The sequence below is a fragment of the Zingiber officinale genome, chromosome 7A (assembly GCF_018446385.1).
Source record: "Zingiber officinale cultivar Zhangliang chromosome 7A, Zo_v1.1, whole genome shotgun sequence".
Taxonomy (NCBI): Eukaryota; Viridiplantae; Streptophyta; class Magnoliopsida; order Zingiberales; family Zingiberaceae; genus Zingiber; species Zingiber officinale.
Window position 1 is genome coordinate 88,239,836 of NC_055998.1, and position 11,833 is coordinate 88,251,668.

The window sequence follows — 11,833 nt, forward strand, 5'->3', positions numbered from 1 at the left end:
TTTGTTAGATAATTCAGTGCTAATAAACATTCTTCCTGATTTAGCAGCCAGCATTTTATAATCATTTAAATAATTGAAAATGTCTTTCATGCTATGACATGTCAGTCGTTCAATATCAATGTATGTCTGATCTTGCTCAACAGTAGAGCCTTGATAGGGGTCTTCTAATAAGAAAGACCTCCTGATGGCAGAAAGAATGTTCTGAGTTTCACCGGCCATTTGAATAAGGGCCTCGTATTCGGCGGCGTATGCCATACGCCACTGAATCCACAAATGGAGTCACTAGAATACCCTATATTAAGAAGCATGGTAGAACAAGCAACAAATCAGAATGTCTTAGCAAGTAGCAGTGCAATTTCAAGGTATAATCCTCCACAAGAACCTTTAATGGGTCAAGTAAACTATCCTCCTGCGCAGGTAAATACAAGAACGGAACCAGTGGAAGCACCTGTCATAAATGGGAGGTTCAAACCTCGAGGGTTCAATCACCAGCCCTGGACATTTCCCACGGCGCAAACAAATGATGGCGCAATATTGATTCTACCAGAAGATATTGGGCAGTATTCAGAAGTGATTTCCCGATGGGTGTCAATAACAAATAATCTAGTGAATCAGAAGACTTGGTTAGACAACAATCAAAAGGTACAATTCATTGAAAACTTATTAGGAGAAAATGAGAAAAAAATGTGGATTCAGTGGCGTATGGCATAAGCCGTCGAATATGAGGCCCTCATTCAGATGGCCGATGAAACTCAGAACATTCTTTCTGCCATCAGGAGGTCTTTCTTATTAGAAGACCCCTATCAAGGCTCTACTGTTGAGCAAGATCAGGCATACATTGATATTGAACGACTGACATGTCATAGCATAAAAGATATTTTCAATTATTTAAATGATTATAAAATGTTGGCTGCTAAATCAGGAAGAATATTTATTAGCACTGAATTATCTGACAAATTGTTCAGAAAAATGCCACCTATCATAGGCAATGAAATTGAAGCAGCATTTAAGGCCAAATATCCGGCAAACCAAGTTGGTGTAATTCCTCGTATACATTTCACTTACCAATACTTGGCAGAGATCTGTAAAAAGGCAGCTATCCAGAAAAGCGTTAAGGATCTAGCTTTCTGCAACAAAATACCTATCCCTGGGTATTACAACAAACAAAAGAAATATGGGTTAAGAAAGGCAAAAACATATAAAGGAAAGCCGCATGATTCCCATGTGCGGGTGTTCAAAAAGAAGAAAGTCGATCAGCAGAAGAAGTGTAAATGCTTTATTTGCGGGGAACCTGGACATTTTGCCCGAGATTGCAAAAAACAGACGGGCAATATAGCCAGAGCATCTATTCTAGATCAATTAGATTTACCATCTGACTATGATGTTATTTCTGTAGATCTTAATGAAACAGATTCAGACGCAATTTGCTCTTTCTCAGAAGGAGAGGCTAGGCCAAGTTATGTCAACTTAATACTAGATGATACACCATGGATACAAGATACTATATACATGCTCGGGGCAGAAAACTGTGGATGGCGAAGCCAAGTTTTCGTAGGAGAAAAAATGAAGAACTGTCAGCACCACTGGGAAGAAAATCAAGTGATTACAGACAGCAAATATCTTTGCTGTACCTTATGCAAACTGGTAACCACTGATACAATGCGAATTCATTGTTTAATTTGTAAAATGACAGTTTGCCCGGCGTGTGGACCTTTTTACTTGAACAAGACGTTAACTCTCAAGAAGAATGAAGTCATTCCCCCCTATCATAAGGAGGAAAAGGTATCCAAGAATTGCTGGATTATACCTCTTACTTACGAAGTGTTATTAACAGAACACCAGCAGCAACAACGCCGCAAGAAGAACTACAGTTCATTAAAGTAAAGAGATTAACTTCCACAGCCAAACTACCAGTCTGGCGTATCAAAGGAGCAGCAAGATATGATATTTTCCTGGACGAAGAAATACATATTCTACCACACCAGCAAAGTCTGGCAAAGACAGGTATCAGCCTAGCATTCTCAGAAGGATATTATGCTCGCATTGCACCGCGATCAGGTGCTGCTTATCGACTTAATTTCTCTATCAATGTCGGCGTCATTGATTCTGACTTCCGGGGAGAGGTATGCCTACTTATTCACAATTTTTCAACTCTCACCCTTTCTCTTGAACATGGTAGTGCAATCGCGCAATTGGTTCTGGAAAAAATTATGACGCCACCCGTTATAGAAGTGGATGAATTAGAAGACACGGATAGAGGAAATGGTTCCTTTGGGTCAACCACCAGAAATAACCCAGGCCTAGGCCCAAGTCATGAATTAATTTTTTCAGCCTCTAAAAGATCTCTGATCAACCGATTGTATAATATGGAAGTCATCCTACAAATACCAGGCATAAGCAATACAAAAGTACAAGCAATATTGGATATAGGAGCCGCTACTTGTTGTATATTCAAAAATGCTATGCCAAAGGATGCGTTTGAAGAAATCAGTTATAAAGTTCTATTTTCTGACATTAATTCTCAACAGGAATCTTCAAGAAAACTGAAAAATGGGTATATGACAATCGGTGTTCATAAGTTTCGAATTCCTTTCACATACCAGCTGGAAATGAATTTGAAGGATGGAATTCAAATGTTAATCGGATGTAACTTTATAAAGTCTATGGCAGGAGGGCTAAGAATTGAAGGATTAGAAGTCACTTTCTATAAGGAGATCACCACAATCAATACTTCTCCAGAGGTCTTTATTTCAGCTAAATCAATATCGGAGCTTGAAATGAATGAAGATGAGTACCTTAATGTATATGATGAATTAATCCCACAGAACGCTCTGGTTGGTATTAATTTCAAAACACAATATGCTCCTATTTTCCAAAGACTCAAAGAAGCAGGGTATATTGGAGACGATCCTTTGAAATACTGGTCAAAAAATAAGGTATTCTGTACTTTGGATATTAGTAATCCTGATATTTCAATACAAGATAAACCGTTGAAACATGTGACTCCTGCAATGGAAGCTTCTTTCAAATTCCATGTTGATTCTCTACTAAAATTGAAGGTTATTAGACCCAGTACTAGTAGGCACAGAACTATGGCCTTCATTGTACAATCCGGGACAACGGTGGATCAAGTAACTAGACAAGAAAAAAGAGGAAAGGAGCGAATGGTCTTTAATTATAAATCTCTGAATGACAATACATACAAGGATCGATATTCCTTGCCCGGGATAAACCTTATCTTGAAGAAAGTTGGTAACAGCTGTATTTTCTCAAAATTTGACCTGAAGTCTGGTTTTCATCAGGTCATGATGGCAGAGGAATCAATCCCATGGACAACATTTCTGGTCCCTCATGGATTATATGAATGGCTAGTAATGTCATTCGGTCTGAGGAATGCACCGGCGGTATTCCAACGAAAGATGGACTTATGTTTCAAAGGATGTGAAGACTTTTTAGTCGTTTATATTGACGACATATTAATTTTCTCAGAGACTGAAGAACAGCATTGTCATCATCTAAATAAAATGTTGGATATATGCCAAAGAGAGGGCTTAGTTTTTTCCCCAACAAAGATGAAGATAGCCCAACCAGAAATTGAATTTCTGGGAGTAGTTATTGGCAATTGCCGCATCAGACTGCAACAGCATATAATTAAGAAGATCATTGATTTTGATGAAAAATCTCTAATAACCCTCAAAGGGTTACGATCTTTTCTTGGGATTTTAAATTATGCCAGATCACATATCCCGAACCTGAGTAAAATACCAGGCCCTTTATATTCAAAAACTTCCCCACACGGAGACCGGCATTTCAAGGCATCTGATTGGAAGATAGTTAAAGAAATTAAAGCACTGGTACAAACTCTTCCTGATCTTGAATTACCTCCTGAAAATGCCTATATTATTATAGAGACTGACGGTAGCATGGAAGGATGGGGAGGCGTTTGTAAATGGAAGCTTACAAAATACGATCCTAAAAGGTCTAAGAAGGTATGTGCATATGCCAGTGGCAAGTTTGCTGTTATTAAATCCACAATTGATGCAGAAATACATGCATGCATGGAAGCATTATCTACAATGAAAATTCATTATTTGGATAAAAAGGAGGTAACCCTAAGAACTGATTGCCATGCAATCATCAAATTTTTCAATAAATCAGCAAACAACAAGCCTTCACGCGTCAGATGGATAGCCTTCACCGACTATATCACCGGCACTGGGGTAGAGATAAAGTTTGAGCATATTGAAGGCATTAACAATGAGCTGGCAGACGCATTATCAAGAATAGTACACCACGTTGCAAACAAAGTAACTTTGCCACAAGAACAGCTTCAATTATTGAATCAGGTCAGTGACTCAGTGGAAGAAACGCAAGATGCTAGTGACACGACTAAAGGCATCCTTGGCAAGACAATCATGACACTGTTCTCAAAAGTATTACTTACGAAGGAAGCAAGGAATTGAGCCCCGGGGAGTCGTTCCTTTTGTTTTTCTTTTTGAGTGATGGCCGACAAAGGCCAATAATATGACTCAGTGGGTAATAATGGAGGATATAAATAAGATGCGATGGGGCCCAAAGATGTACCCAATCTTATCTTATATTCTCATTTGTTATCTATAAATAGAGTCGCTTAAAAACTTAGAAGGGCAGACGAGAATTACTCGGAGTCCTACTAAGAGGTTTGAGTGCTTGTAAGTGTTTGAAAGTGTGTGATTCCAGTTTGTAAGTGAGTGTGATTCCCTTGTAAGAAAAGCCATCAAATAAAATTACTTGAGTACAATAACCCGTCGAGGTCTAAACTCAAGTCGTTTCCTTTCCTTTAAAATTTATTTCTGGTCGTTCCGGTCTGAGACCGAAACCTCGGCTCAAACTTTTAAACCATGCAATGAAGAGTATTAATTAACCTATGCAATCTACAATTAACACTAAATGTCTATTTTTACAGCAAATTTAACACTATTTTTTTAACCTATGCAATCTTTATAATCTTGAAATATATTTGATCAACCTAAGCAATTCATGTCTTCTAGGTAGGATGCAAATCTTTGCAGGAGCATGTGGTTTAGATAGCCACTTAGCCCCCTTCCGGATAATACATATGTAGCAGCTTAAGTGCCACCTGAACTGTTTTTTGAAACTGTCTTAAAAAGAAATTCTACATTGTCCTTTGAAAGTTGGAGCTTGCCAGTTGCCACACAGCTTGTTAAGTGATAGCTAAGTAGCAAAAGCTCCTGAATTTAATGACATGAGAAAGATTGACCATGAATTAAATGTAATTAACCAGCACAAAAGAACTAACATTATAACCGGCATTCAACAAGGACAGGACATAGACAAGCCAATAGCCAAGCATAAGTTATTAATATGGAATTTTTATTTCTAAGTTTTTCCATTGGAACTATGAAGTAAAAGTATGTTTGAATCAAGTTCACTAGATTGGCTCAATCCTTTCCATCTAAACTAAACTACTCTGTACCCACTTTGCACAGTCCACCGAGCTTACCCTTATTGACTCAAAAATACTGTTCCATCATGAAACTATCCCTACTTACGGTAACCAAACTACCAGCCAACAGATACTAGATGCCTATCTCACATAATACTATAATGTAAACGCAAAATTTATATTTTGACGAAGCATATTTTCTGGAAAAGCTCTATCATAATGATTTATTTGAAGTATCTTAAACGCCTCCATAGACATTTGACTATTTGAATTTCAAGAACACAATTAGTTTATGGTAGAGTTTATCTCGTTAGCTAGTGGTGTTACCATAGATTGTGGATATACAGGCTGCAATAGTGATACAAAATTTCAAGTAAAGAAAAGACAAAATTTTCAAGATTTATGACGCAAATCACAACAAACCCAAAAAATTATGCACCCACTAATTCAACTTGATACTAAATAAATAAATAAAAGATGTTTTAAAATATAATAACATACAACGAAAATAAGGAGCACGCCAAACTATCAGGTTGTCATTCCAGTGTTTTGGGAGAAAATGCTTGATTGATGGTAATAGTGTTGCCCTGTGTGTCAAAGATAGGTTAAAATGAGGCATTACATCAATAATTCTAGTAGATATCAGCAATAACACATCCCATTCCCAAGAAAACAAAATACTTACGAGAAAGCCACAATTCCCAGAATAAAGAAGTAACATGTCAATACAGCATTGACCAGATCTTTAGAGAAAAACTTGAAAAGAAGAAACAGTGATAACAGCATTGCACTCCCAACCAAAGGAAACCGCATGGCATGTTCGCTAGACATTGTCTCCTGCACATATTTCATGTTGTAACTTTGTAATGAATATTAATCTAAACCAACAAGCATGACAAGCAACAACACACTCTTGCCTCAAAAGAAGAGTAAAAAATACTCACCGAGGGTGGTGTTGGCTTGACTGAGCGATAACAACCAACATAAACAGTCAGGCATGCTGTCAAAATTACATTCACATTGGAATTTACTTTCACAACAAGTGGAGCTAAGGTCATACCTGCAAGCAAAAAAAAACACACAAAAACTATGATGTAAATATAAAATTTGAGGCCTACAAATACAAAATATTGTATCAAAAAAAAAACTATTGCAGCACATCTTAATTGTAACATGTCACAAATACTATGAGAATGTAGCAAGCTTCAATGTAAAAGGCTTAAACCGAGCAAAACACACACACAAAAAAAAAATATTTTAATGTTGTATTAGCATATAAGCAAGAGAGGATCATCCTTCAATGAGAGAGTCCCTCAAAGGCAATGGGCTATTAAAAATGACCTATTTGTTCGATTGGACATCAAATAGTTGCAATTCATGACCGTTTGACTGAAGGGAAATAGGGATGGAGAAGAAGATATCTCCCATCTATGTGTAATTGCTCAAATCCCCAATGGCCCAATCTCAAAAATGATATAACCTACTTGCCTCACGTTCCTATATCTTTTTCTTTTTTCCAATTAGTCTCAGATGATTCATAAATCAACATATTGGATTGGTTTATGTCTATGAGGGCTCTTGCAAACTTATGGTGATAATGGATTGATATTGAAACCTTGTACCAGCACAAGCCATGGAAAAGGCTTGTGATGATCAGCGTATCCAAGAAAAACAAAACCAAGCACATTCAACCACCTACCAAAGCAGCATCTAAGACCAAATTGTGAAAAGAAAAATGCAGAAATATAAAAGAGCATTGCCAAAATGAAATAAGCTTTGGACATGAGACAATAAATTTAGTAGTATTCAAGAAAAACAAAGCCAAGCACATTCAACCACTTACCAAAGCACTACCTGAGAACAAATTATAAAAAGAAAATTGAAGAAATAAAAAGAGCATTGCCAAAACAGCACCAGTTTTGAACACGAAACGATAGATTTAATGATGCATATAAAAGGCATGGCCATATGAATCAGAATGGCTCAGTGTAATGAAAAGAAAAGGGTTACCCTGTTAACCAATGAAAGCATACAAATTACATCCACAAAATAGAAATGAAATTATCTGAATTGTGTGTTATGTAAAAAGATAAACAAATAAATAAAACTAAATAAAGCAAAGGCAGCGTACCTAAAAGAGCAAAATTTGCAAGTCGTTCATTTCTTCTCATTGTTGTAAACTCAAACTCTCTTGCAAGAGACGATTATACAAACTTGCAAGGAAGATATTATCTTTTTGTACAATACTAAACGTTAACAATTCAGTAATAAATTAAGCAACAGAGTACAGGTATGATCCTCCCACAATTTGTGACCTGCATGAGGAAAGAAATAAACATAAAAAAAAAAATCGCTTTTATCTCACACAGATCAAATTCACGGTGGCAATAACTTGCAAGGTAACTAATAACCTATAGAATTAGAGGATTCTACAATTTCCACACAGGAAAAGGAAAGATCTTTAGCAACAAAGCCCACAGCATAAAAACCTAGTTCCTCGAAAGATAGACAGATGTATCAGTCAACACCTACTCAATGAACAGTCAAACTATAACATGATAAAAAAGAAGAACTAACATTCGAGTAAAAAAAAAAGAAAGAGCAAACAAACAAAAACCTCCAAAATGCGTAAAACCCAGAAATTAACAGAGATAATCCAAAGAGGCGAAACATCTCCTCAAGTTCCCCCTAAACCAACTTAGTGCGCGGATCCATCGTGATCACCTCCGACGCCCACTACCAAACAAACAAAAACAAGTCGGAGATTCCAACATAGTCCTAATCTAAATATGACACTAATACACAAGCAAATGGGGGGAAAACAATTCTGGAGATATAAACAAGAGCGGAAAGAGGCCGATGGCGACAATCGGAAAGTATCAAAGAGTACAGGCACTCTACCTTTGCTTCCTACAACCAAGGGAGGTCGGAAAGCTCCTTGAAAAGAAACCCTAGATCGATTGCTTGCAATTTCTCAGAATACCTCTCCGGCCTTCCGAGCGTTCCTTTGCCACCTGCAAGCGGCGACGGCGCGTCTCCAAACGTACACACAGAGCGGGTTGAGTCAAATTCCATCCAGTGCTATATAGATTTGGAAAATTATTTAATCACTAAATCTTTATTCTTATTATTCTAAAAATAAATTTAAAAATATTTTTTAAAAATATTTTAATAGTGCATTTATGTTTTTTATTTTAAGGAAAATGATTGGAGCAAGTTTATAGATCGGGCCTTTTATACACAAGCAAGGAAATCAATCCCTCGCTTGGCCCAAATTGGCAACGATCGACCAAGAACCACGATGATTTCGAATTTGAACGAGATTTATTTTTTAAAATATGAACACCAACGCAAGGAAGATGATCGAGATCGGAAAAGGAAAGGAAATCAGGGGACGATCTTGAAGGCCCTCATCTTCTCGATCCAAGAATTGAAGGAAGTGACGGTGTTGCGGAACCCAAAGAAGCCGTGCTCCTTGCTCTTGTTCATGCTGTCGAGGTGCTCCATCGGGGCGCCCAGCACCACGTCGGCGAACCACCAGGTAGCCACCTCGTCCAGCTTCGTCGGCACCAGATCGTGTTCTGCCACGATGTCCGCCCACAGCGCCTCCTTGCCCTTCATCGCCTCCTCCAGCGAGAACCGCTCCGCGTCCTCCTGGTACCCCACCGCCTCCACCCCGAACTGCTCCGCCAGCGCCGCCCACAGATGCTTCCACTTGAACACGTCCCCGTTGCTGCAGTTGAACGACTCGTTCCTCGCGTAGGGGTCGACGGCCGCCCAGATCTGCTGCTCCGCGATCAGATCCGCGTCCGACGCGTCGCTGAACCCGTCCCATGTGATCTGGCTTCCCGGCCACCGCAGCGGCGTCCCTTCCTTCCGGCATATCGCCGCGTAGACGCAGAGTGCCGATTAGGTTCATGAGGCTGGTGGGGGAGAAGCCGAAGATGGTGGTGGGGCGATGGATCGACCAGGTCAAGCCGCCCTTCCTCTTGGACAATTCGTCGAACAGGACGTCTTCCTGGTCGTAGTAGAAGTTGGGGACGGGGAGACGAGGGAGGTCCTCGCTGAAGGGCGGTTCATGAGCGGGTACTTTCCCTAGGGATTCGAAGGGGACGGCGTAGTGCTTGCGCCCCGTCTGCAGGCAGACGTGACGGAGGTTGGGGGCGGAGGGGACAACGGCGGCAAGGACGTTACGGAGCATCGTCGCGTTGACGGTGCGGTTCTCGGCCTCGACGGTGCGATTTGCCCAGGTCACGTAGAAGATGTGAGTCACATCGGTGAGCGGGGAGAGCTTAGCGGAGGCGTCTTCGGAGTCGAGGACATCGCACTGGACGTAGTGGGCGGGCAGGGCGGCGTCGTCGGCGTCGGAGGCTGGGAGGAGAGTAGGGTTGGTCGGGCGGCGGGAGACAGCGTAGACCTTCCAAGGGCCGCCGGGTGTGTAGGAGAGCGGGAGAATGTCAACGAGGGAAGAACCGACGATTCCGGTGGCGCCGATGACGAGGGCGACGCTCTCGAACTTGAACCCCAGGGGGAAGGAGGCGGAGTCGTCGTCCAGCTTCTTCCTCACCGCGCCAATGGCGCCCGCCCACCACCAACTCATGCCGACGTTCAACTGAGGAAGGCAGTGACGAAATGGAATGGGAATTGGCTGAATTATACTCTATTTAAATTATTTAAATGAGTATAATTCAACATGTAAACACAGTGAAAGCAGTTTTTAATTGATATCCCCATTGAAGGGGTATATTTATTGAGTGAATAAAAATCTTGAGTCCACTAAAATAGTGTGCTACCAATTTTTAAAAAAAAATAATTAAACCGGAAAAATAAAAAAATGAATGTTAAAAAAAATAAAATCGAACGTTCGAAAAAACAAACATTAGAAGAAAAAAGCATCAAAAAACGAACCTTAGAAAAATAAATGAAAAATAGACGTTAGAAAAAAAAAAGACGGGATACTAATGAACGTTCATTTGTGTCAAACGTGGGACAATGTTCATTTTTTCCTTTATATATACCTCATTTATTTTATTTATTTCTATCAATTTCATATTTATTGTATATCAAAAATTTAGAGAGAAATATATAACAACTTTAATCATTATTTTAGAAATTTATTCAACTATTAAAATATCGATAAAAATTCTAATAAAGAAAATTTTCAAGTTCGTCGTAATATTCCTAAAAACACAACGAGCTCTATAATATTAGATCCTGATGAAGCGTTATTCATAATGGTAGTGCGCAATTAATTTAGAGTGGTTGAATTCGTGTAAGATTACCATGGGAGTACACAAAGAAGAAGAACAATTAATAGAGAATGTGAAGCTAGACACACTCAACTTGTCAATGATTATTTCTGTATTGAGCTGGTGTATACCGATGATATGTTCCGAAGATAATTCTAAATGAGAAAAAAGTTATTTTTGCGCATAATCACTGAAATCATCCTAGTGGATTTTTTAAATGGAGGGAAGATGTAGCAAGGAGAAAAGGTCTATCGTCGCTTCAAAAATGCACGGTGGCTATCCGTCAATTGGCTTATGGAGGTTCCGCCGATCAATTTGACGAGTACCTGCGAATGGGTGAAACAACTGCCCTCGAATGCTTGTCCAAGTTTTGCCAATGCGTGATACAAATATACGGAGGTGAGTACTTAAGAAAACATAATGCAATTGACATCACTCATTTGCTTGAAATGCATGAACAAAAGCATGATTTCCCTAGGATGTTAAGAAGTCTTGATTGCATGCATTGGACTTGGAAAAATTGTCCGATTACGTGAAGGACACAGTACACACGAGGTGATCATTGCTATCCAACAATTGTGCTTGAGGCAATCGCATCTGTCGATTTATAGATATGGCATGCATTTTTTGGAGTTGCTGGATCTCGCAATGACATCAATGTGCTTAATGAATTACCTATTTTTAATGATGTCTTGAAAGGAAATGCACCGGAAGTTAACTTTATTGTGAACGGTACACAATATACAAAAGGGTATTACCTAACAAATGGTATATATCCGGAATGGACCACTTTCGTCAAGAGTTTTTCCTGCCCTCAGGATCTGAAAAGAATGAAATTTAAGGAAAGATAATAGACTGCAAGAAAAGATGTCGAGCGGGCATTTGGGGTACTCCAGGCCCGTTGGACAATTATAAGAGGTCCAGGGTGACATCGGTGATATGGGTCATAATGAGTGGATCCTTTACGTTAATATAAACAGGCTTAACTGGCAAAAGTCGGTCAAGCACGTAGATTTATATACACTTAATGGACAAAGTTCGGTCGAACACAAAAGGTCGACCGAGCGCAAGCTCTTATATATGCTTGATAGGAAAATTCCGAGTCCCCAGGGTGTAGCACAGCTGGGGGCGCATGGTT

At 39.4% G+C, this 11,833-nt stretch overlaps 1 pseudogene; it reads right to left on the bottom strand.

The window, feature by feature from the left end:
* Positions 1-8,750: 8,750 nt before the first annotated feature.
* Positions 8,751-10,086, bottom strand: LOC122001727 (annotated as a pseudogene).
* Between the last annotated feature and the right edge of the window lie 1,747 nt (positions 10,087-11,833).